This window comes from Calonectris borealis, unplaced genomic scaffold, assembly GCF_964195595.1.
Source record: "Calonectris borealis unplaced genomic scaffold, bCalBor7.hap1.2 HAP1_SCAFFOLD_199, whole genome shotgun sequence".
NCBI lineage: Eukaryota > Metazoa > Chordata > Aves > Procellariiformes > Procellariidae > Calonectris > Calonectris borealis.
In genome coordinates this window covers 30,579-56,615 of record NW_027441584.1, presented here as the reverse complement: position 1 = coordinate 56,615, position 26,037 = coordinate 30,579, and the positions used below count along the sequence as shown (strand labels likewise).

The 26,037-nt window shown below is 56.4% G+C and overlaps 1 long non-coding RNA gene across 8 annotated transcripts; it reads left to right on the top strand.

The window, feature by feature from the left end:
- Nucleotides 1-937: 937 nt before the first annotated feature.
- LOC142077296 (uncharacterized) lies at nt 938-24,304 on the top strand. 8 transcript variants are annotated; one of them, XR_012671702.1, is made up of 11 exons: nt 938-1,082; nt 2,779-2,837; nt 3,704-3,829; nt 5,888-5,951; nt 6,446-6,506; nt 7,561-8,067; nt 17,911-17,969; nt 18,873-18,960; nt 21,019-21,082; nt 21,464-21,637; nt 22,692-24,304. It is a non-coding gene; the product is annotated as an uncharacterized LOC142077296 (long non-coding RNA). The 8 variants fall into 8 exon arrangements; XR_012671701.1 differs by having other exon boundaries at nt 6,333-6,506; nt 21,577-21,637; XR_012671696.1 differs by having other exon boundaries at nt 6,333-6,506.
- The last annotated feature ends 1,733 nt before the right edge of the window (nt 24,305-26,037 follow it).

Sequence of the window (26,037 nt, the reverse complement as noted above, 5' to 3'; positions counted from 1 at the left end):
ATATTTCAACGGGGCGCGCGGCGGGCTCTGCACCCAGGCGGCGGCGGCGGCGGCGGCGGCGGCGGCGGCGGCGGCGGCGGCGGCGGCGGCGGCGGCGGCGGCGGCGGCGGCGGCGGCGGCGGCGGCGGCGGCAGTAGTAGTCTGAGGTGCCGCGGGCGGGCACGGCGGGCTGTCGGGAGGCTGCGGACCCCCGGGGGACTGAGGAGGGGGGCTGTGCGTCCCGGAGGGGGCCGGGGAGGGGGGCCGGGGGGGGCTGTGCGTCCCGGAGGGGGCCGGGGAGGGGGGCCGGGGGGGGCTGTGCGTCCCGGAGGGGGCCGGGGGGGGCTGTGCGTCCCGGAGGGGGCCGGGGAGGGGGGCCGGGGGGGGCTGTGCGTCCCGGAGGGGGCCGGGGAGGGGGGCCGGGGGGGGCTGTGCGTCCCGGAGGGGGCCGGGGAGGGGGGCCGGGGGGGGCTGTGCGTCCCGGGGGGGCCGGGGAGGGGGGCCGGGGGGGGCTGTGCGTCCCGGAGGGGGCCGGGGAGGGGGGCCGGGGGGGGCTGTGCGTCCCGGGGGGACCGGGGGGGGCTGTGCGTCCCGGAGGGGGCCGGGGAGGGGGGCTGGGGGGGGCTGTGCGTCCCGGAGGGGGCCGGGGAGGGGGGGCTGTGTGTCCTAGGGGGGCTGGGGAGTGGGGCTGGGGGCGGGGGCTGCAGTCCCCCAAGGAGCTGGGGAGTGGGGCTGTGGGTCCTGGCGGGGCTTGAGAGTGGGGCTTGGGGCTCCCACGGGGCTGGAAAATGGTGTGGTCGGGTGCTGTGAGCACCGGGGGTCCTGGGGCTGGGAGGCGCTTGCAAACACCGGGGAGGGGCTGCGAGCATGGGGGGGCACAAGGGTTGCACCAGGGTCGGTGCACGATCACCTCCATTGTACGGGTGTCGATGTACAGCCAGCCGGGCTGCACGAGGCGCCGTGCGCATGCGCGGTCCCGGGGCGGGGACTACAACTCCCGGCGTGCCCCGCGCGGGCGGTCCGGTGGAGCCGCGCGCTGATTGGCTGCGGAGGGTATTTCAACGGGGCGCGCGGCGGGCTCTGCACCGAGGCGGCGGCGCAGCGTGAGTGTGAGGGGCCGCGGGCCCGGGGAGCCGAGGAGTGGGGCTGTGGCGGGGGGGGGGGCGGTCCTGCAGGCTCCGGGGACGGGGGCTGGGGGGGCTCCAGGCGGGGGAGGGGCTGTGAGCATCTGGGGAGTGGGGCTGGGGGCGGGGGGGCTGTGTGCCCTAGCGGGGCCGCGCAGTGGGGCCGGGGCGGGAGGGTGGGGGTGGGCGCTGTGTGCAAACAGACCCTCCCTGCGAGTCCCCGCTGTCGCCCCGTGGGGCCGGGAACCCCCCAGCCCTCCCTGCAGGCAGACGGGCAGCCTGTAGGCAATGGAGGCCGCCCGCCCCAGCGAGGTGCTCGAGCCTGGGGGCTTCACGGGCCGAGTCGAGGGAGGAGCTGCTGGAGAGAGGGCTTAGAAACGGCCTTCTGCCCCCGAAACTGCTGGAGCATTTGAAGGGGAGGGACAGGTCCACCCCAGGGCCCCAAGGGGAAGACCTCGGAGCAGGGACTTGGGGTTGTTCCAGGAGCAAAAGCTGGTCCCAGCCAGCTCGCCTCTGCTCCCCCGGCACCGGGATCGGACCTTTCAGCCCTGTTTCTGCCCGAAGCATCACACAAGCGCTTGCCCTCCCCGGGGGCATCTTTGGGCCTTGAGAACAGGCGCAGCAGCTGGGTTTTTGGGCTCAGAAATGGGTGCCAAGTGAGCTGGTTTGGGGGCCCAAAGCAGAAGCCGGTTTGGCCGTTTGTGCGGGGGGCTGGGAGGGCATTGGGGGCTGCGGGGGAAAGCAGGGGGTGGGCAGGGTGCGTGGACCCTCCCCGGGGGGAGGGGCTCTGGTCCTGCTGGACCCCGAAGTGCGGGAGGCCGGCACGCACCAGGCCCAACTCAACGTCTGCGGTGGTCTCTGGGGGGAAGAGGTGGTCTCTGCTTTTCAGACCCCGCACGCCCTCTTCGAGTCCAGCTCTTGCTTGTCGACTGCTTCGAATAGTTATTAACTATTAGTCGTACAAACTAATTGATATTTATACAATGTACAACTATGATATTTTATCCTAATAGTGGAGTTTTGACGGCGATTGGTTTACGACCTTGTCAAAAGCCCAGGCTGTTGCAAATAGCTGGAGCTTGTAAGGAGAAGGAGCTGAAATCAACAGTGCAGAGCTGGAGCTTCAATTAGCCAGAACCGTCGCAAGCAGGAGCTGGAACGAGACGGGGTGTCTGCTGTCTGGGGCATGCCTTAGCCAGAGGCAAAATTACCAGCAGCTGTAACGAGCGGGAGCTGCGATTCGCTGCAGTGTCTGTTTGCCGGAGCATCCGTCGGCCAGACTGCACTCCCAGCACGGCTGAAGAGCAGCCAGGCGCAGGCAGGGCTGTCCCCGGCAAGGCGCTCCGAGCGGCAGGGAGGCGAGTTGTCCTTCTGCCAGCGGGGAGCCCGGCCTCTTCCCTCGGGGATTAAATCCACGCCACGCGTGGATCCGCTCTCTTTGCGTGGAGGGTCTCTCCCGGTCCCGTTCCCGAGGGCTGAAGCGAGGTCCCCCGGGGGGGCAGGCGGCAGCACGAGGCGGCGGTGTCTCCCCGGTACCCGGCAAAGGGGAGCGAAACCGGCCGGCTGGAGCTCCCGGGGTGCACAGCCCGGCCCCGCACGGCAGAATCCTTCCCTGGGTTTTCACCGTTGGCTGGGTGCGACAAACAGGTTCATTTTGTGCCTCCTCTTTTCCCAGCGTCACCTTCTGCGTCACGTGAAGAAAATCCTGCGTGGTTGACGCCGCTTGCTGCTCAGGTAATGGCACGTGTGGGGCCGGGGGAGCCAGGAGAAACATTGGCGCGTCCAAGGACGCTGCAGGTGCTCCACGTCAAACCCAGGGAAAAGGCAAATTTGCTGCCGGTGCAGAAAAGCTGATGAACAATTGCCGTGAACAGAGCGTGCCTACGTACCCTCGTTAGCGTAACTAACCCTGGGTAGTTACGAGTGTTTTCCTTTCAGGGAAAAGAATGAGCTTTCATCTACGAAAAATTAAGAGCTGCCTGTGTCCTTCTTTAAGTTCAAGTGTTTCTCTTTTGTTTGTTCATACTGATTTTATGGGCAGGTTGGAAATAGCCTTTTATTTTTATAGGCATAACTCAATTTGTAGTACTACGTGGTGTCAGGATAGTGAATTTTGGAGCACCCAGGTATCACTAGAAACGGAATGAATGAGACACGATGGAAACTGATATTTAAACTTGATTTTTACTTCATTTTTTTTTTCCTGAGAGTGTTGATGGCACGTTGTCCTGTGGCTCAATCCACGTTCTGTTCAGTGGAGTCTTCAGTCTAGGACTTTTAAGGAAAAAAGTTGGTCCTTCCAAAAAAGGGCTAGTCATTCATAGGCTCGAGGCATAGACTTGGAGAGCCGCTTAAGTACGTGATCAGAATTAAAGCCAAATGTCGCTTCGTGTTGCTGCTGTTGGCCTTCACTTTCGTTAATTTCCCCGCTGCTCCGTCATGGTTGGGAGCTCTGAATCATCTTTTTTTTCACTCCCTAACGCATTTTTCTGCCCAAGGAGAGGCTACGTTTAAAAGTTACTTAGTTTCCTCGCAAATGCATCGGTCGATAAAACGGAGTTATGATTATTAAAACCACACAAATGACACCGATCTTACAGATCTGGACTATTTCTGAACACGTGTTCATCGCGTGCAGATGTCATCGGGATACGGATCATCTGCATTTCATGCTCTGACGAGACAATCTGCTGAGACAGGGACGAGCTCCAAAAGAAAAAAAAAAGGTACAACGTCAAGGTTTTGTTTTGTTGTTGGTTTTTGTGGGCTTTTTGTGTTTGTGTTATTTTTTGGTTTGTGTTTTTTTTTTTTTTTAAAAGAGTGCGATGTTGACTGGTGGCAGCCTGCAGAGCTCTCTTGCTGCCTGACCTCTCCTTTTCTTCTCTGTCACTCCTCTTTCGTGGCTGTAATTTTCACTCGGGTAGTTTTAGAAGAGCGATTTAGTTCCTCGCCTGTGTAAATGTGCTGGTAATACCTGGAAGGTAAATGCTTGAACCGGTAGCGAATAACTTGGCTACAAGTAGCATTTCTTCTGAAGGAAGAACAACAACAGCAGGAAGCAAGTAGCAAGCTACCCCAAATTTGTGTGTGTCAAACACATCAAAGTTTTATTGCCAAACATTGTTTGGCAATGTGTTCCAAATGGCTCGTTTTGGTAAACATAAATTTTCAGGAAGTTCAGGGTTGTGTGTGGAAAAACGTGCCCCTCTGTCTAGGTGTCCTGCTACGTAAATAGCATCAGTCAGTAGCACATCCAGCGGCAGGGCTGCTGTTCCCTGCTCTCGATATTGCCGTAGTAGCGTTGTGATATTTCGACCTAAGAGGCGGGTTTAGGAATGGAAGGAGAATGCCTGCGTTCTGCAAGGGCTACAAATGCCGACCCTTTTCTCTGCCTGCTGCTTTCCTGTGCGTGAGATGAAACTGTATTTTTTTTTCTCCCTTGTTCCCAGTAGAAATATTTCTGAAGCTGTCGCTGCTGTGGGTTTGCAACGTGCGTTACTGCGTTTTTGTAGAGTTCTAGTTACGGATCGTTTCTGCCGCGGCAAAGTGTCAAGATACGGTTTTCAGTTTAAAGCTTCAGAAGCTGCATTCGCTGAAATCGGCGTAGGTGAAGCTGGTTGTTGTGGTTTAACCCGGCAGGCACTAAACACCACGCAGCTGCTCGCTCGCTCCCCCTGCCCCCAAAGTGGGGTGGGGGAGAGAATCGGAAAAAAAAGTGAAGTTCGTGGGGTGAGGTAAAGACAGTTTAATGGGACAGAACAGGAAGGGGAAACAATCGTAACGATAAAAGAATATACAAAATAAGCGACGCACAATGCGGTTGTTCACCGCCGGCCGACTGATGCCCAGCCGGTCCCCGAGCGGCAGTCGCCGTCGCCCGGCCAACTCCCCCAGCTTATGTACTGAGCGTGACGTCATATGGTATGGACTGTCCCTTTGGCCGGTTTGGGTCATCTGTCCTGGCTAAGGTCCCTCCCTGTTTCTCGCTGGCAGGGCTTGAGAAGCTGAAAAGTCCCCGACTAGCGTAGGCGCTACTTAGCCACAACTAAAACATCAGCGTGTTATCCACGTTTTTCTCGTCCTAAATCTAAAACACAGCGCTATACCAGTTACCAGGAAGAGAATTAACTCTATCCCAGCCGAAACCAGGACACTGGTCTTGCGCATGATCCCGCTGTGCTCGCAGGGGTGCTCAGTGGCTCCTCATCAAAACAGCGAGGTGTGTGTGGACGTCCGTAGGGTTGCGCTAGGGGTCTGGGGGCGTTATGTATTTTTGCTGTTGGAAGACGGAATAGAGCGTGTGCCTGTTAAATCTAACGATGGTCGAAGGTTGGCAGGGACCCTGAGCAGGTTTGGTGGCACAACTGCAGTTTTCAAAGATCTCGACCGTTTGGAGAAACGGCCTGGAAAAAAGGATTCCTCTTTTGCAGCGAGTTCGCGAGGACAGACGGGTTGCCGTACTCTTTAACAAAAATACTCAACTTGGGACGTATCGGGTGAGGAAATCGCGGCTCTACTTAGGCTTGAGAAAACGTACGTAGGTGTCTGTGCCTGTCACCTGCGCGTCTCTAGGCAAGCGAGTTCTAGCGAAACTAAAGCTGCCGATGAGCCAAAAGAAAAGGCACGGTTGTCTAAAACATGCATAAGCTCTAGTGGCCTGTCTCAACAACTGCACCAAAGATGATGCAAAATACTTTCTCCTCCACTCAGTTGTAGTCTTCACAGAAAAGGAAGCTTTGTGCTAAACGTGGTGTTTTTTTTTTTTTTTCCTTTCCTCTCAGCAGAATGTCAACTGCCGTGAAAGTACGAGACGGATGGAAAGGATCCATAGTGGTCTGCAAGTACAAGGTATGCCTGTGATATGTGTCTGCATTTTTCCTAAGGTGCTTGTAGTGTGGACTTTACAGTTAACACGAAGAATGTGGCAGCTCTCCTTCTATCTGATTTTTTAACATGAAATATTTTAACACAAATACTAAAAATAAAGATCTGTTCTGGAGCGTGGTATGCCTATTCAAGGCTTGCTTTCCTTCGTCTATTTTCTCTTCCTGAAAGCAGAGTCTTCTGTTTCTGTGCGCTTGCTATTAAAGGGTGCTGTGAAAATAATGTTGGACTAGAAGAGGAAAGGAACCGTTTGTAAGAGTTCGGACGTTCGGGAGAAACAGGCTTTGTTTTCACGATAAAAGCTTTATGCTTTTTCAGTCAGTCAGTGTTTAAAATACCTTACAGGAGCACTGGAAAACCTTACTGAGATACTAGCATCTGTGCTAAAAGCAATCAAGGTCAAAGAAGAGGCGTGGACAACACGGGACAAATCGGCGTCGCTTCGGTGTGTTTTCCAGGCTTTCCCGAGAAGCGGTAGCAGCCTCGTAACTAGCGACAGAGAGTCCTGATGTGTTTTCGGTGAGTTACTGATTCTATAATGTCCTTTTTCCTAACCTGCAGCGCGTAATTTTGACTTCGGTTGGAAAGAGATTTTCCAGAATGGAAATCTTTTTCATTCAAAGGAGTTGCCTTTTACAAACTTCCCATCAGAATGGATCTTCAGAGATGACGTGCTTGGCAGTAGAAGTCATCCACAAGGAGACTTTTCACTCTCTCTGGAAAAAAAAAAAGGAGTTAAGTCGATTTCCTTGCAAGGACCCAAGCGCAGCACATCTTCCAATAGTCGACGTATGGCTGATCTTTGGTTCTCGGGTGTAACGGTCGAGAGATCGTAAAGACGCGTTCCTCCGCACGCTTGGGTACAGCCAACAGCGTTAGCAAACCTGCCAGTCCTTTTTGGTAGCCTTATGTATTGCAGCACCGGGGATTTGATATTCCCCACCGCCTGCCCCCACCCACCCCCCCCACCCCCCCCCCAAAAAAAAAGTATAAACCGTATGGGAGATCTCTTATCTCACTGATTTTTCTATCATAAATGAAATTTTAAAAAGAAAGTTAAAATTGTCTAATTTCCAAACTGACTTGCATTGTTTAAACTGCAACTGCTAAATAGCTGTAGCGTATAATTTATTAGGTGTGCTTAAGCAGTTGGGTAGTTGCTCTAAACGTTTAAAAAGAGAGGCAACGGAACGTTAGGGGCTTTTTTCCTGATCTTTTGGCAGAGTGCTCTGAAGCACTTTATTTCTGTCTCGCTTTCGACGGCGCGTTTCCCCGGCAGTTCGGTAGCATCGGTCTCGGCGCAGCTGGCCAGGCGTCCCTCCTAGTCATGTCACACACGCAAAACCCCTGGTCAAACGATAGCTGTGTAGCTTGGAGGTAGATAATTTAACGGTATGAATTCACAGCTACGCAATTTCAATTAACGCAAAAGGAAAATCAAATATTTTTATAGTACGAGTCTTCTCATTGTACGTATGTAAGCGTGCGCACGCCTTTTTAGCATAAAATGAATTGCTGAGATTTGTTCTTTCTTTTTCATTTTACTCTTCAAAGTTTTACGCTTCACTTTCAGCTTTATCGGCCAAGCGAGCGAGATGCGCAGCAGCAGCAGCAGCAGCGCAAGGGCTGGAGCTGCGGCGGTGGATCCGTGAGCGTAGATGCTGATTACGGCGCGCCCTTGTCCTGCAGCCTCACGGGGTTATCTCCCGGCAGCGGTGCTGTAAGGAAGGGACGAGGCGTTTTCCGACACCAGCGAGAGCGTTTACTTCTCTGCTAAGAACGTGTTCAGAATCGCGTCAATTAGTCTTCACGCTGATTTTAAGCGTTCGAATCGCTCGAGCTTTTAAAGGACGCGTTGTATTTCGAGCTGACCCGTTTGCCTGGCACCCTCCTTTAGCTCGACTGCTACCCTCTCCCTTGTCCTGACCGAATTCCTCTGCTGCCTTCGGTGCTGTTTTTTTAACGTGCTGAAATATCCGTTGGGATTTTTGTTTTTCAGATGCCTCGCTGTGAGCGTCCCGTGGTGCTCAGGAGAGACCCCCGGCCCAGGTTTGCCTGCCGGTCGTTGGGCGTGCTGAGGGTGAGGGGCCGGCTGGCAGCCTGCGGGACGGGGGCTGGGGGGGGCTGCAAGCGTTTGGGGGGCCGCCCCTCCTTTATCTTTCTAGCAGAGCCCCCCTTTTTGGCGGGGGTGCGTGCGTACATACGTAAACGGCATTATTAAAGTAACGAGCTGCCGGTTGGGGCCGTTTCCCTCGTTTTGTGTCTTTTTGGGGGGGGTGAATAAAAAGGGGGGGTTGGGGGGCCTGGAGGGGTGATGATGTCATTTGGGGCACCCCAGCATCACCACGGGGGTGATGATGCCGTGGAGGAGCAGGTGAGTGGGGAATGGGGGGTCATGGAGGTCCGTGTCCCCCCCTCCCCCCCCCCCCCAAAGGGGGTCACAGCCCAAATTGCCTGAAAATTCATGGGGGGGGGTTTTCAAAAATTTTTAAAAACTGTAAATATATCTGTGAGGCCTCGAAATAGAAAAAAATCTCTCCTTGTTACATATATTGAAAAATAATATTAATTTATACGTACAAAAGGATTTCAAAATAAGAACCTATATCTGCCCTGTTATATAAAGGATTTTAGAGTATAAAAAAATTCGAAAGATGTATATGGGGTTTTAAAATACAAAAATAACTCACGTCTCTATAAATTAAAAAATAAAGAACTTCCAAATGCAAAAAGGATGATACATTTTATACATGAAGGAATTTAAAATAGAAAAAGGTCTGAATAGATACCGCTATCTACACTTACTACGTGTTACATAGAGAGTCTACATAGACATTATATGTAATCTAAGAGATTATGTACAAGTGTAAATAGACATCTAAGTCTAAAATCTAAGTCTATAAAGATATAGGTGTAAATATATGTAAGTGTAAATAGAGAAGTCTATAAAGACATTTAAGTGTTCAAAATATGTAAGTCAACAGATCCATAGTCTGAGCAGGTAGTATATATAATAAGTGGGAAACAGGGGGATATAAGTGAAACATAAATATATTCACTAAATATATATAGAGAGATATGTGTAAATACATTAAGTGTAAATGTCTATGATAATAAGGTTTTTAAAATGCAAAGAAACCCTGTTTATAGAAAGGATTTTAAAACTCGACACCCTCCCCCCCCCCCCGCCCCGAAACACCCCTCTATTGAAGATATAAAAGCGCTTTCAAAAGCTGCCTCTTCCTTGTTCTCCTTTTCCACCTTTTCCCATCCTGATTGGGGGCCAGTTCCCCCAACAGGGACTTTCCCCTGCAGGGCTGCGCACGCAGAGCGGGACCTGCCGCCATGGCCTAAAAATACCACAAAACCCCTAATTCGGGGCCTGCAAGGGGTGGGGAAAAAAAAGCCCGCAATTTTGGGGGAAAAATACCCAACTTGGAGCTCCCGGGAAAGCCAAATCCGCCTGGATTTGGGCAGCCGGAAAGCAAAAAAAACCCATTTTCACGCACAAAACGAAAAAGCAAAAACCACCAATTTTTGTTGTGAAAAAGCGTTGAAAAACCTCCAAATGGTGGAATGTTTTGGAAAAGGAAAAAACCCCAATTTTGATATTATGGAAAGGCAAAAAACCCCCCGATTTGGGGAAGATTTGGGGTGAAACACCAGCCACTTGAGGGGCATCGCTCGTGGTTATCCAGCGAGGGTCACTCATCGGGAACGGATTATCTGTTGCGGGTCATCCCAGGCGAGTTTTCTGCTGTGGGTGGTCCCGGGTGGACCCCCTGGCGTAGGTCACCCCCACGCATGTGCCGCCCCGCCGCTCCCGGTGTCCGCCCTGCCTTTCCCGTGCGAGGTTTTTCCCCCCGTGCGAGGTTTTCCCTGTGACGCGCCCCCCGTATCCCCTGCCCTCCTACCTCGTGCCCGCACTGCCCTCCTCTCTCCTCTCCCTCCTCCCGCCCCCCGTGTTCCGCACTGCCTCCCCGTAACCCCTCTGCCCCGGACCCCTGGGGTGCTGCCTGCCCCGCCAACCTGCCCGTTGCCCCCCGCCCAAACTCTGGCACCCCCCTCCCGCTCCCCCGCCCCCCACTCCCACCCCGCTCTCCCTCCTCCTGCGTTTTGGGTTTGTGCTGCAAACGGCGTCGGTGACGCGGGGCTGCGTGAGTTCCCGCTGAGCAGCGCTTGCACGGCGCCGGGGGCTGTGCTGCTCCTCGCCCCGCCCTGCCGGCGAGCGGGCTGGGGGTGCGCGAGGGCCTGGGAGGGGGCACCGCTGAGAGAGCTGACCCCGGCGGACCCAGGGGATGTTCCAGGCCCTGTGACGTCAGGAAATAAAACTCGGGGGGCGGTTGGCGGGGGGGCCGCTGCTGGGCTGCGGCTGGCTGGGCATCCGTCGGTTGGCGGTGAGCCATTGTTTTCGTTTGTACCGCTTGTCTGTCTGGGGTTTTTCTCTCTGTTGTTTGGGGGTTTTTTCCCCCCTTTTCCTTTCAAGTGGAGTTTTTTCACTTTTGCCCTTCCAGTTCTCTCCCCCCTCCCACTGAGGGGGGAGCGAGTGAGCGGTTGTGTGGTGCTGAGTTGCCAGCTGGGATTAAACCACGGCACAAGGTGAGTTGCAAGCCCTGCTGGCTAAACGCTTTAGGCTCTCCGTGTTATTCCTGCCATCTTGCCATCCTTGTTCTTTCCTGCTGCTTTCAAGTGCCTTGTGCTCCAGCAGCAGGCTGGGAAGGAGGGTTGTGGCAGGAGCTGCAGCACCCTGTGACTCCTTCTCAGGCTGCTAGCTTCGCCCTTTGTATGGGCTGCCGAGGTCGTCGGCTCCGCAGGGGCCACAGGCAGCCCGCAGAGCTTGAGGCCAAGCCATTCCTTTCCCCTCTGCGCAGCAGCGGTTCTGCCGCTGCTACAGGCAGCCGCTTGCTCGAGGGCGAGGGGCTGGGATGACGACAGGCTGCTGCACGCTTCAGTCGAACTGAGACGCCGTTCTCTGGGGAGCCGGTGCAAGGAGAGCTCAGGTACGTTCTGTACTGCCGATGGCTCTTCACAAGGGAAGCGTGCTCTGGTTTTAGCAGAAAAAGGTGTCGGTCACAGGCAGCCACCTATCACTGTGCACAGCTCAGCTATTTGGCAGGGGTCTTGCTTGTTCGAGTAGAGGCGTATTCCTCGCCTTGCAGTCTCGATGGCAAAACAATCGGGGGTTCAAGCTACAAAAGCACAGAGCAAGGATGGAACCTGCCGGGCTCTACGGTCAACTGCTGAGGACGCCTAATACACCAGCAGGCCTCTTGGCTTTCCCTGCCTCCTTTCTAATTCCTTTGCACGCTGGAGGGCAGGGTGGTAAGTGACGTCGTGCAGTGTCTCTCCTCCAAGTGGCAAGCCCTGCGTGTGTGCAGGATGAGGAGAGCAGAGTGCTGATAGCACAGAGGCGAGGAAAGGTGCAAACACCGCAACACAGCCCCAAGACCACCAGCGTATCGCTCGTTTGCAGGTCAGCCACTGGCACCGGGTCTGCTCAGAAGCGCGGTTTCCTGATGGACATAGCTGCCCCTCCCCTGCTCTCCGGGTGTCACCCGTGTGGCCTTATTTTTTTTAAATCTCTCTCCAGCATCTGTTGAGTCGCCGCTGTCACTCCCACAACCCCGATGCCACCTGCCGACCGAGACAGCGATCCCTGGGGCTTCCTCCGGGTTAGAAAGAAACCTGTTCCACAGGTTCCCCGTGCTGCTTCTCCTCCCCGGGGAATGGGCTGGGGGGCACGGGCAGAAACAACCACGGGACTTGTAAAGCGGCCAAAGGGAAAGGACTGAAATGCTGGAGCCACCGGGCGCTTTTTGGTACAGAGGCGATGAAGATTAGTGCCCGGGCCGCGAGTGGGAAAAGGGCAGGGAAATCGAAGCCCAGTACCGCCAGTAAGCAGTTACCGTCTTTCGATGGTACGAACTGGGCGGAGAGAAGGGGAAAGGGCCGGTGAGGCGACGGTGGCACCCGGCGGGCGGAATTGGGTACTGCAGCTCTTGAGGCGCGCATGCGCAGTGGCGCGCCTTTCTTTGCTCGCTGCTGCCACCGAGCGACCAGAATTCGGTACTGCAGCTCTGGAGGCGCGCATGCGCAGTGGCGCGCTCTCCTTTGCTCGCTGCTGCCACCGAGCGACCAAAATTGGGTACTGCAGCTCTTGAGGCGCGCATGCGCGGTGGCGCGCCCTTCTTTGCTCGCTGCTGCCACCGAGCGACCAGAATTCGGTACTGCAGCTCTTGAGGCGCGCATGCGCGTTGGCGCGCCTTTCTTTGCTCGCTGCTGCCACCGAGCGACCAGAGCTGGGTACTGCAACTCTTGAGGCGCGCATGCGCAGTGGCGCGCCTTTCTTTGCTCGCTGCTGCCACCGAGCGACCAGAATTCGGTACTGCAGCTCTTGAGGCGCGCATGCGCGTTGGCGCGCCTTTCTTTGCTCGCTGCTGCCACCGAGCGACCAAAGCTGGGTACTGCAGCTCTTGAGCCGCGCATGCGTGGTGGCGCGCCTTTCTTTGCTCGCTGCTGTCACCCTGTGACCAAAACTGGGTACTGCAGCTCTTGAGGCGCGCATGCGCAGTGGCGCGCCTTTCTTTGCTCGCTGCTGCCACCGAGCGACCAGAATTCGGTACTGCAGCTCTTGAGCCGCGCATGCGCTCTCCTTTGCTCGCTGCTGCCACCGAGCGACCAGAATTCGGTACTGCAGCCCTTGAGCCGCGCATGCGCGGTGGCGCCCCCTTTCTCCGCGCTGCCGTCCGCCGGTAACGGCAATGCCGTACTGTGGTGCCTGCGGGGTGATGCCGCCGCGTTCGTTGGTTCGTTCCGGTAAGGAAACGCCGCTGCCGCCCCACGTGCGCGGTGCCGGCGGGCGCTGGGCCTGCAAAGCGCGGACCTCCAGCGCCGGTGCCGCCCCCGTGCACGCGCCGCCCGGCCGCTGCTCGCTGCTGCCGCCCCGTGGCCGAATCGCGGTACTGCAGCGCCGGCACCGCTCAGGTGCGCAGCAGCGCCGCCGCCGCCGCCTTCGCTGCTGCCGCCCCGAAGCCGAAGCGTGGTCCTGCAGCCCGGCGTTCGCGCGCCGGCTCTGGCCCCTCCATGCGCCGTCCCCATCCCGGTACCTCCCTCATCCCGGTGCATTCGTCATCCCGGGCGGCAATGGTTAGGGTGCCCCCCCCCCGCATGCCAGCACCCCCAAGAGTATCGGCGTGTCCCGGTGCTGTCCCCATCCCTGGGGCAGCTCCCCGTCCCCTGTCCCTGCGGCTGGTCGTTGGGCTCTGTGTTCCCCCAATAAAACACGGGGACAGAGGGGACCCCTGGGGACAGGGGGTGGGGACCCCCAGAGAGTAGGCTGTGCTGCCGTCGCTCCTTGGTGCTGGCCCTGCTTGTCCCCTGTCCCCCCAGTGGTGACGAACTCCGGGCCACTGGCGGGGACCCTCACTGTCACCTTCCCCCCATGCCGGTTGCCACCAGCGACAGGGACAGCGACGCACCCCCGGGGGTGTTTGGGGTCCCCAGGGTGGGAGCGGAGCTGCAGGATGCCGGGTCCCCCCTGCCCGAGCCCTGCAGACCCAGGTGGAGCGCAGGCAACCCTGGCCGTGTCCCCAGCCCTGTCTCCGCGTGGCCGTGGGTCGGTGCTGCCATTGCGTGGCCAGCGGCTGGGAGGACACAGCTCCCGCCGGCTGGGGCCAGAGGAGCACGGCAGCCTGGGGACCCCCGGGAAGGGCTGGCTGTCATGGGGACTCGGCGCCCAGGGCCCAGGGCACCCCAGAGACCCTACAACAGGGTGCAGCATGAACTATTTTATTACCTGTGCAGTATCCATGAGTGAGTCCCCATCGTTCCCATCCTGGTCCCCCAGTGGGTCGGGGTCCCAGCTGCCCCTGGGGGTGGCTGCAGGTGTCGGGGGTGGGATCCCTTCTCCCCGCGGTGCCCCCCACCTCCCCAGGGTCATCCCTCCCAGTCTCAACTCCCCACATGGTGTCCTCAATCTCCCGAGAAACACCTCTGTCCCCCAATGTCCCCCTACCTACCCCACTCCCAGGGTCCCTCCCGGACCCCAGGATGCCCCCCCTGCCCCATCCTGAGGCCGCCCCCCCCCCCCCCCATCCCCATGGTCATGAGACACACACACACACACCCCCTCCAGCACTGGGGAGACACTGGGAAGAGCCGGCACTGCCATCTCGGGGACCTGCTAGCCCTCATCCTCCCTAAAGTCTTGCACCATGCTCTGCTCCTTGGGGGGAGTGCCCACAGTCAGGGGGGTGGGGGCTCCCCTCCTCCCCACGGAACCCCCCCAACCTGTCCAGGGCACCCTCTGCCACCTCCCCAGGGTCCAATCACCGTAAGAGGGTCTGACCCTGGGATCCCGCTGGTTAACGTCAGGTGCAAGAGAAGGTTCCTCATTACTCCTTGATTAGTTCTTAGGTGCCAGCTCGAGCTGGGTGCCTCCAGAGAGGGACGCCTACCCCGGATCACCCTCCTTGCACACCTGCACCCGTTGCAGGAGGGTCCACGCACACCATGGGAGCCATGTGGGAACCGGAGGCGGCCTCGAGGCTGCTCAGCAGCAGTCAAAACACCCCAGTGGTTTCAGGCACCGGCTGTTTTGCTCCCGAACCCAAGGGTACTGCCGAGAAAAATAACCACCACTGTCACACGAGGGTCCTGCACAATCGCCACCATCGCACAAGGGTCCCCGTGCACCTGCCCGCCATTGCACGAGGGTCCCCTGCACACCAACCAATTGCATAAGGGTCTTCCTGCACTGCCCCCCCCATTGCATGGGCGTCTCCACACACCGACCCCCCGCTGCGCAAAGGTCCCTGCATAATCCCCACCGTTGCACGGGGGTCCCTGCGCAGGCACCCGCACTGCACAAGGCGCCGTGCGCATGCGCACTTCCGGGGCGGGGACTACAACTCCCGGCGTGCCCCCCGCGGGCGGCCCGGAGGAGCCGCGCGCTGATTGGCTGCGGAGGATATTTCAACGGGGCGCGCGGCGGGCTCTGCACCCAGGCGGCGGCGGCGGCGGACGGCGGCGGCGGCGGCGGCGGCAGTCTGAGGTGCCGCGGGCGGGCACGGCGGGCTGTCGGGAGGCTGCGGACCCCCGGGGGACTGAGGAGGGGGGCCGTGCGTCCCGGAGGGGGCCGGGGAGGGGGGCCGGGGGGGGCTGTGCGTCCCGGAGGGGGCCGGGGGGGGCTGTGCGTCCCGGAGGGGGCCGGGGAGGGGGGCCGGGGGGGGCTGTGCGTCCCGGAGGGGGCCGGGGAGGGGGGCCGGGGGGGGCTGTGCGTCCCGGGGGGGCCGGGGAGGGGGGCCGGGGGGGGCTGTGCGTCCCGGAGGGGGCCGGGGAGGGGGGCCGGGGGGGGCTGTGCGTCCCGGGGGGGCCGGGGGGGGCTGTGCGTCCCGGAGGGGGCCGGGGAGGGGGGCCGGGGGGGGCTGTGCGTCCCGGGGGGGGCCGGGGAGGGGGGCCGGGGGGGGCTGTGCGTCCCGGAGGGGGCCGGGGAGGGGGGCCGGGGGGGGCTGTGCGTCCCGGAGGGGGCCGGGGAGGGGGGCCGGGGGGGGCTGTGCGTCCCGGGGGGGCCGGGGAGGGGGGCCGGGGGGGGCTGTGCGTCCCGGAGGGGGCCGGGGAGGGGGGCCGGGGGGGGGGCTGTGCGTCCCGGGGGGGCCGAGGGGGGCTGTGCGTCCCGGAGGGGGCCGGGGAGGGGGGCCGGGGGGGGCTGTGCGTCCCGGAGGGGGCCGGGGGGGGCTGTGCGTCCCGGAGGGGGCCGGGGAGGGGGGCTGGGGGGGGCTGTGCGTCCCGGAGGGGGCCGGGGAGGGGGGGCTGGGGAGTGGGGCTGGGGGCGGGGGCTGCAGTCCCCCAAGGAGCTGGGGAGTGGGGCTGTGGGTCCTGGTGGGGCTTGAGAGTGGGGCTTGGGGCTCCCACGGGGCTGGAAAATGGTGTGGTCGGGTGCTGTGAGCACCGGGGGTCCTGGGGCTGGGAGGCGCTTGCAAACACCGGGGAGGGGCTGCGAGCATGGGGGGGCACAAGGGTTGCACCAGGGTCGGTGCACGATCATCTCCATTGTACGGGTGTCGATGTAGAGGCAGCCGCGCTGCATGCGCACTCCCGGGGCGGGGACTACAACTCCCGGCGTGCCCCGCGCGGGCGGTCCGGTGGAGCCGCGCGCTGATTGGCTGCGGAGGGTATTTCAACGGGGCGCGCGGCGGGCTCTGCACCGAGGCGGCGGCGCAGCGTGAGTGTGAGGGGCCGCGGGCCCGGGGAGCCGAGGAGTGGGGCTGTGGCGGGGGGGGGGGGGGGGGGGCGGTCCTGCAGGCTCCGGGGACGGGGGCTGGGGGGGCTCCAGGCGGGGGAGGGGCTGTGAGCATCTGGGGAGTGGGGCTGGGGGGGGGGGCTGTGTGCCCTAGCGGGGCCGCGCAGTGGGGCCGGGGCGGGGGGGCGGGGTGGGCGCTGTGTGCAAACAGACCCTCCCTGCGAGTCCCCGCTGTCGCCCCGTGGGGCCGGGGACCCCCCAGCCCTCCCTGCAGGCAGACGGGCAGCCTGTAGGCAATGGAGGCCGCCCGCCCCAGCGAGGTGCTCGAGCCTGGGGGCTTCACGGGCCGAGTCGAGGGAGGAGCTGCTGGAGAGAGGGCTTAGAAACGGCCTTCTGCCCCCGAAACTGCTGGAGCATTTGAAGGGGAGGGACAGGTCCACCCCAGGGCCCCAAGGGGAAGACCTCGGAGCAGGGACTTGGGGTTGTTCCAGGAGCAAAAGCTGGTCCCAGCCAGCTCGCCTCTGCTCCCCCGGCACCGGGATCGGACCTTTCAGCCCTGTTTCTGCCCGAAGCATCACACAAGCGCTTGCCCTCCCCGGGGGCATCTTTGGGCCTTGAGAACAGGCGCAGCAGCTGGGTTTTTGGGCTCAGAAATGGGTGCCAAGTGAGCTGGTTTGGGGGCCCAAAGCAGAAGCCGGTTTGGCCGTTTGTGCGGGGGGCTGGGAGGGCATTGGGGGCTGCGGGGGAAAGCAGGGGGTGGGCAGGGTGCGTGGACCCTCCCCGGGGGGAGGGGCTCTGGTCCTGCTGGACCCCGAAGTGCGGGAGGCCGGCACGCACCAGGCCCAACTCAACGTCTGCGGTGGTCTCTGGGGGGAAGAGGTGGTCTCTGCTTTTCAGACCCCGCACGCCCTCTTCGAGTCCAGCTCTTGCTTGTCGACTGCTTCGAATAGTTATTAACTATTAGTCGTACAAACTAATTGATATTTATACAATGTACAACTATGATATTTTATCCTAATAGTGGAGTTTTGACGGCGATTGGTTTACGACCTTGTCAAAAGCCCAGGCTGTTGCAAATAGCTGGAGCTTGTAAGGAGAAGGAGCTGAAATCAACAGTGCAGAGCTGGAGCTTCAATTAGCCAGAACCGTCGCAAGCAGGAGCTGGAACGAGACGGGGTGTCTGCTGTCTGGGGCATGCCTTAGCCAGAGGCAAAATTACCAGCAGCTGTAACGAGCGGGAGCTGCGATTCGCTGCAGTGTCTGTTTGCCGGAGCATCCGTCGGCCAGACTGCACTCCCAGCACGGCTGAAGAGCAGCCAGGCGCAGGCAGGGCTGTCCCCGGCAAGGCGCTCCGAGCGGCAGGGAGGCGAGTTGTCCTTCTGCCAGCGGGGAGCCCGGCCTCTTCCCTCGGGGATTAAATCCACGCCACGCGTGGATCCGCTCTCTTTGCGTGGAGGGTCTCTCCCGGTCCCGTTCCCGAGGGCTGAAGCGAGGTCCCCCGGGGGGGCAGGCGGCAGCACGAGGCGGCGGTGTCTCCCCGGTACCCGGCAAAGGGGAGCGAAACCGGCCGGCTGGAGCTGCCGGGGTGCACAGCCCGGCCCCGCACGGCAGAATCCTTCCCTGTGTTTTCACCGTTGGCTGGGTGCGACAAACAGGTTCATTTTGTGCCTCCTCTTTTCCCAGCGTCACCTTCTGCGTCACGTGAAGAAAATCCTGCGTGGTTGACGCCGCTTGCTGCTCAGGTAATGGCACGTGTGGGGCCGGGGGAGCCAGGAGAAACATTGGCGCGTCCAAGGACGCTGCAGGTGCTCCACGTCAAACCCAGGGAAAAGGCAAATTTGCTGCCGGTGCAGAAAAGCTGATGAACAATTGCCGTGAACAGAGCGTGCCTACGTACCCTCGTTAGCGTAACTAACCCTGGGTAGTTACGAGTGTTTTCCTTTCAGGGAAAAGAATGAGCTTTCATCTACGAAAAATTAAGAGCTGCCTGTGTCCTTCTTTAAGTTCAAGTGTTTCTCTTTTGTTTGTTCATACTGATTTTATGGGCAGGTTGGAAATAGCCTTTTATTTTTATAGGCATAACTCAATTTGTAGTACTACGTGGTGTCAGGATAGTGAATTTTGGAGCACCCAGGTATCACTAGAAACGGAATGAATGAGACACGATGGAAACTGATATTTAAACTTGATTTTTACTTCATTTTTTTTTTCCTGAGAGTGTTGATGGCACGTTGTCCTGTGGCTCAATCCACGTTCTGTTCAGTGGAGTCTTCAGTCTAGGACTTTTAAGGAAAAAGTTGGTCCTTCCAAAAAAGGGCTAGTCATTCATAGGCTCGAGGCATAGACTTGGAGAGCCGCTTAAGTACGTGATCAGAATTAAAGCCAAATGTCGCTTCGTGTTGCTGCTGTTGGCCTTCACTTTCGTTAATTTCCCCGCTGCTCCGTCATGGTTGGGAGCTCTGAATCATCTTTTTTTTCACTCCCTAACGCATTTTTCTCCCCAAGGAGAGGCTACGTTTAAAAGTTACTTAGTTTCCTCGCAAATGCATCGGTCGATAAAACGGAGTTATGATTATTAAAACCACACAAATGACACCGGTCTTACAGATCTGGACTATTTCTGAACACGTGTTCATCGCGTGCAGATGTCATCGGGATACGGATCATCTGCATTTCATGCTCTGACGAGACAATCTGCTGAGACAGGGACGAGCTCCAAAAGAAAAAAAAAAGGTACAACGTCAAGGTTTTGTTTTGTTGTTGGTTTTTGTGGGCTTTTTGTGTTTGTGTTATTTTTTGGTTTGTGTTTTTTTTTTTTTTTAAAAGAGTGCGATGTTGACTGGTGGCAGCCTGCAGAGCTCTCTTGCTGCCTGACCTCTCCTTTTCTTCTCTGTCACTCCTCTTTCGTGGCTGTAATTTTCACTCGGGTAGTTTTAGAAGAGCGATTTAGTTCCTCGCCTGTGTAAATGTGCTGGTAATACCTGGAAGGTAAATGCTTGAACCGGTAGCGAATAACTTGGCTACAAGTAGCATTTCTTCTGAAGGAAGAACAACAACAGCAGGAAGCAAGTAGCAAGCTACCCCAAATTTGTGTGTGTCAAACACATCAAAGTTTTATTGTCAAACATTGTTTGGCAATGTGTTCCAAATGGCTCGTTTTGGTAAACATAAATTTTCAGGAAGTTCAGGGTTGTGTGTGGAAAAACGTGCCCCTCTGTCTAGGTGTCCTGCTACGTAAATAGCATCAGTCAGTAGCACATCCAGTGGTAGGGCTGCTGTTCCCTGCTCTCGATATTGCCGTAGTAGTGTTGTGATATTTCGACCTAAGAGGCGGGTTTAGGAATGGAAGGAGAATGCCTGCGTTCTGCAAGGGCTACGAATGCCGACCCTTTTCTCTGCCTGCTGCTTTCCTGTGCGTGAGATGAAACTGTATTTTTTTTTCTCCCTTGTTCCCAGTAGAAATATTTCTGAAGCTGTCGCTGCTGTGGGTTTGCAACGTGCGTTACTGCGTTTTTGTAGAGTTCTAGTTACGGATCGTTTCTGCCGCGGCAAAGTGTCAAGATACGGTTTTCAGTTTAAAGCTTCAGAAGCTGCATTCGCTGAAATCGGCGTAGGTGAAGCTGGTTGTTGTGGTTTAACCCGGCAGGCAGCTAAACACCACGCAGCTGCTCGCTCGCTCCCCCTGCCCCCAAAGTGGGGTGGGGGAGAGAATCGGAAAAAAAAGTGAAGTTCGTGGGGTGAGGTAAAGACAGTTGAATGGGACAGAACAGGAAGGGGAAACAATCGTAACGATAAAAGAATATACAAAATAAGCGACGCACAATGCGGTTGTTCACCGCCGGCCGACTGATGCCCAGCCGGTCCCCGAGCGGCAGTCGCCGTCGCCCGGCCAACTCCCCCAGCTTATGTACTGAGCGTGACGTCATATGGTATGGACTGTCCCTTTGGCCGGTTTGGGTCATCTGTCCTGGCTAAGGTCCCTCCCTGTTTCTCGCTGGCAGGGCTTGAGAAGCTGAAAAGTCCCCGACTAGCGTAGGCGCTACTTAGCCACAACTAAAACATCAGCGTGTTATCCACGTTTTTCTCGTCCTAAATCTAAAACACAGCGCTATACCAGTTACCAGGAAGAGAATTAACTCTATCCCAGCCGAAACCAGGACACTGGTCTTGCGCATGATCCCGCTGTGCTCGCAGGGGTGCTCAGTGGCTCCTCATCAAAACAGCGAGGTGTGTGTGGACGTCCGTAGGGTTGCGCTAGGGGTCTGGGGGCGTTATGTATTTTTGCTGTTGGAAGACGGAATAGAGCGTGTGCCTGTTAAATCTAACGATGGTCGAAGGTTGGCAGGGACCCTGAGCAGGTTTGGTGGCACAACTGCAGTTTTCAAAGATCTCGACCGTTTGGAGAAACGGCCTGGAAAAAAGGATTCCTCTTTTGCAGCGAGTTCGCGAGGACAGACGAGTTGCCGTACTCTTTAACAAAAATACTCAACTTGGGACGTATCGGGTGAGGAAATCGCGGCTCTACTTAGGCTTGAGAAAACGTACGTAGGTGTCTGTGCCTGTCACCTGCGCGTCTCTAGGCAAGCGAGTTCTAGCGAAACTAAAGCTGCCGATGAGCCAAAAGAAAAGGCACGGTTGTCTAAAACATGCATAAGCTCTAGTGGCCTGTCTCAACAACTGCACCAAAGATGATGCAAAATACTTTCTCCTCCACTCAGTTGTAGTCTTCACAGAAAAGGAAGCTTTGTGCTAAACGTGGTGTTTTTTTTTTTTTTCCTTTCCTCTCAGCAGAATGTCAACTGCCGTGAAAGTACGAGACGGATGGAAAGGATCCATAGTGGTCTGCAAGTACAAGGTATGCCTGTGATATGTGTCTGCATTTTTCCTAAGGTGCTTGTAGTGTGGACTTTACAGTTAACACGAAGAATGTGGCAGCTCTCCTTCTATCTGATTTTTTAACATGAAATATTTTAACACAAATACTAAAAATAAAGGTCTGTTCTGGAGCGTGGTATGCCTATTCAAGGCTTGCTTTCCTTCGTCTATTTTCTCTTCCTGAAAGCAGAGTCTTCTGTTTCTGTGCGCTTGCTATTAAAGGGTGCTGTGAAAATAATGTTGGACTAGAAGAGGAAAGGAACCGTTTGTAAGAGTTCGGACGTTCGGGAGAAACAGGCTTTGTTTTCACGATAAAAGCTTTATGCTTTTTCAGTCAGTCAGTGTTTAAAATACCTTACAGGAGCACTGGAAAACCTTACTGAGATACTAGCATCTGTGCTAAAAGCAATCAAGGTCAAAGAAGAGGCGTGGACAACACGGGACAAATCGGCGTCGCTTCGGTGTGTTTTCCAGGCTTTCCCGAGAAGCGGTAGCAGCCTCGTAACTAGCGACAGAGAGTCCTGATGTGTTTTCGGTGAGTTACTGATTCTATAATGTCCTTTTTCCTAACCTGCAGCGCGTAATTTTGACTTCGGGTGGAAAGAGATTTTCCAGAATGGAAATCTTTTTCATTCAAAGGAGTTGCCTTTTACAAACTTCCCATCAGAATGGATCTTCAGAGATGACGTGCTTGGCAGTAGAAGTCATCCACAAGGAGACTTTTCACTCTCTCTGGAAAAAAAAAAAGGAGTTAAGTCGATTTCCTTGCAAGGACCCAAGCGCAGCACATCTTCCAATAGTCGACGTATGGCTGATCTTTGGTTCTCGGGTGTAACGGTCGAGAGATCGTAAAGACGCGTTCCTCCGCACGCTTGGGTACAGCCAACAGCGTTAGCAAACCTGCCAGTCCTTTTTGGTAGCCTTATGTATTGCAGCACCGGGGATTTGATATTCCCCACCGCCTGCCCCCACCCACCCCCCCCACCCCCCCCCCAAAAAAAAAGTATAAACCGTATGGGAGATCTCTTATCTCACTGATTTTTCTATCATAAATGAAATTTTAAAAAGAAAGTTAAAATTGTCTAATTTCCAAACTGACTTGCATTGTTTAAACTGCAACTGCTAAATAGCTGTAGCGTATAATTTATTAGGTGTGCTTAAGCAGTTGGGTAGTTGCTCTAAACGTTTAAAAAGAGAGGCAACGGAACGTTAGGGGCTTTTTTCCTGATCTTTTGGCAGAGTGCTCTGAAGCACTTTATTTCTGTCTCGCTTTCGACGGCGCGTTTCCCCGGCAGTTCGGTAGCATCGGTCTCGGCGCAGCTGGCCAGGCGTCCCTCCTAGTCATGTCACACACGCAAAACCCCTGGTCAAACGATAGCTGTGTAGCTTGGAGGTAGATAATTTAACGGTATGAATTCACAGCTACGCAATTTCAATTAACGCAAAAGGAAAATCAAATATTTTTATAGTACGAGTCTTCTCATTGTACGTATGTAAGCGTGCGCACGCCTTTTTAGCATAAAATGAATTGCTGAGATTTGTTCTTTCTTTTTCATTTTACTCTTCAAAGTTTTACGCTTCACTTTCAGCTTTATCGGCCAAGCGAGCGAGATGCGCAGCAGCAGCAGCAGCAGCGCAAGGGCTGGAGCTGCGGCGGTGGATCCGTGAGCGTAGATGCTGATTACGGCGCGCCCTTGTCCTGCAGCCTCACGGGGTTATCTCCCGGCAGCGGTGCTGTAAGGAAGGGACGAGGCGTTTTCCGACACCAGCGAGAGCGTTTACTTCTCTGCTAAGAACGTGTTCAGAATCGCGTCAATTAGTCTTCACGCTGATTTTAAGCGTTCGAATCGCTCGAGCTTTTAAAGGACGCGTTGTATTTCGAGCTGACCCGTTTGCCTGGCACCCTCCTTTAGCTCGACTGCTACCCTCTCCCTTGTCCTGACCGAATTCCTCTGCTGCCTTCGGTGCTGTTTTTTTAACGTGCTGAAATATCCGTTGGGATTTTTGTTTTTCAGATGCCTCGCTGTGAGCGTCCCGTGGTGCTCAGGAGAGACCCCCGGCCCAGGTTTGCCTGCCGGTCGTTGGGCGTGCTGAGGGTGAGGGGCCGGCTGGCAGCCTGCGGGACGGGGGCTGGGGGGGGCTGCAAGCGTTTGGGGGGCCGCCCCTCCTTTATCTTTCTAGCAGAGCCCCCCTTTTTGGCGGGGGTGCGTGCGTACATACGTAAACGGCATTATTAAAGTAACGAGCTGCCGGTTGGGGCCGTTTCCCTCGTTTTGTGTCTTTTTGGGGGGGGTGAATAAAAAGGGGGGGTTGGGGGGCCTGGAGGGGTGATGATGTCATTTGGGGCACCCCAGCATCACCACGGGGGTGATGATGCCGTGGAGGAGCAGGTGAGTGGGGAATGGGGGGTCATGGAGGTCCGTGTCCCCCCCTCCCCCCCCCCCCCAAAGGGGGTCACAGCCCAAATTGCCTGAAAATTCATGGGGGGGGGTTTTCAAAAATTTTTAAAAACTGTAAATATATCTGTGAGGCCTCGAAATAGAAAAAAATCTCTCCTTGTTACATATATTGAAAAATAATATTAATTTATACGTACAAAAGGATTTCAAAATAAGAACCTATATCTGCCCTGTTATATAAAGGATTTTAGAGTATAAAAAAATTCGAAAGATGTATATGGGGTTTTAAAATACAAAAATAACTCACGTCTCTATAAATTAAAAAATAAAGAACTTCCAAATGCAAAAAGGATGATACATTTTATACATGAAGGAATTTAAAATAGAAAAAGGTCTGAATAGATACCGCTATCTACACTTACTACGTGTTACATAGAGAGTCTACATAGACATTATATGTAATCTAAGAGATTATGTACAAGTGTAAATAGACATCTAAGTCTAAAATCTAAGTCTATAAAGATATAGGTGTAAATATATGTAAGTGTAAATAGAGAAGTCTATAAAGACATTTAAGTGTTCAAAATATGTAAGTCAACAGATCCATAGTCTGAGCAGGTAGTATATATAATAAGTGGGAAACAGGGGGATATAAGTGAAACATAAATATATTCACTAAATATATATAGAGAGATATGTGTAAATACATTAAGTGTAAATGTCTATGATAATAAGGTTTTTAAAATGCAAAGAAACCCTGTTTATAGAAAGGATTTTAAAACTCGACACCCTCCCCCCCCCCCCGCCCCGAAACACCCCTCTATTGAAGATATAAAAGCGCTTTCAAAAGCTGCCTCTTCCTTGTTCTCCTTTTCCACCTTTTCCCATCCTGATTGGGGGCCAGTTCCCCCAACAGGGACTTTCCCCTGCAGGGCTGCGCACGCAGAGCGGGACCTGCCGCCATGGCCTAAAAATACCACAAAACCCCTAATTCGGGGCCTGCAAGGGGTGGGGAAAAAAAAGCCCGCAATTTTGGGGGAAAAATACCCAACTTGGAGCTCCCGGGAAAGCCAAATCCGCCTGGATTTGGGCAGCCGGAAAGCAAAAAAAACCCATTTTCACGCACAAAACGAAAAAGCAAAAACCACCAATTTTTGTTGTGAAAAAGCGTTGAAAAACCTCCAAATGGTGGAATGTTTTGGAAAAGGAAAAAACCCCAATTTTGATATTATGGAAAGGCAAAAAACCCCCCGATTTGGGGAAGATTTGGGGTGAAACACCAGCCACTTGAGGGGCATCGCTCGTGGTTATCCAGCGAGGGTCACTCATCGGGAACGGATTATCTGTTGCGGGTCATCCCAGGCGAGTTTTCTGCTGTGGGTGGTCCCGGGTGGACCCCCTGGCGTAGGTCACCCCCACGCATGTGCCGCCCCGCCGCTCCCGGTGTCCGCCCTGCCTTTCCCGTGCGAGGTTTTTCCCCCCGTGCGAGGTTTTCCCTGTGACGCGCCCCCCGTATCCCCTGCCCTCCTACCTCGTGCCCGCACTGCCCTCCTCTCTCCTCTCCCTCCTCCCGCCCCCCGTGTTCCGCACTGCCTCCCCGTAACCCCTCTGCCCCGGACCCCTGGGGTGCTGCCTGCCCCGCCAACCTGCCCGTTGCCCCCCGCCCAAACTCTGGCACCCCCCTCCCGCTCCCCCGCCCCCCACTCCCACCCCGCTCTCCCTCCTCCTGCGTTTTGGGTTTGTGCTGCAAACGGCGTCGGTGACGCGGGGCTGCGTGAGTTCCCGCTGAGCAGCGCTTGCACGGCGCCGGGGGCTGTGCTGCTCCTCGCCCCGCCCTGCCGGCGAGCGGGCTGGGGGTGCGCGAGGGCCTGGGAGGGGGCACCGCTGAGAGAGCTGACCCCGGCGGACCCAGGGGATGTTCCAGGCCCTGTGACGTCAGGAAATAAAACTCGGGGGGCGGTTGGCGGGGGGGCCGCTGCTGGGCTGCGGCTGGCTGGGCATCCGTCGGTTGGCGGTGAGCCATTGTTTTCGTTTGTACCGCTTGTCTGTCTGGGGTTTTTCTCTCTGTTGTTTGGGGGTTTTTTCCCCCCTTTTCCTTTCAAGTGGAGTTTTTTCACTTTTGCCCTTCCAGTTCTCTCCCCCCTCCCACTGAGGGGGGAGCGAGTGAGCGGTTGTGTGGTGCTGAGTTGCCAGCTGGGATTAAACCACGGCACAAGGTGAGTTGCAAGCCCTGCTGGCTAAACGCTTTAGGCTCTCCGTGTTATTCCTGCCATCTTGCCATCCTTGTTCTTTCCTGCTGCTTTCAAGTGCCTTGTGCTCCAGCAGCAGGCTGGGAAGGAGGGTTGTGGCAGGAGCTGCAGCACCCTGTGACTCCTTCTCAGGCTGCTAGCTTCGCCCTTTGTATGGGCTGCCGAGGTCGTCGGCTCCGCAGGGGCCACAGGCAGCCCGCAGAGCTTGAGGCCAAGCCATTCCTTTCCCCTCTGCGCAGCAGCGGTTCTGCCGCTGCTACAGGCAGCCGCTTGCTCGAGGGCGAGGG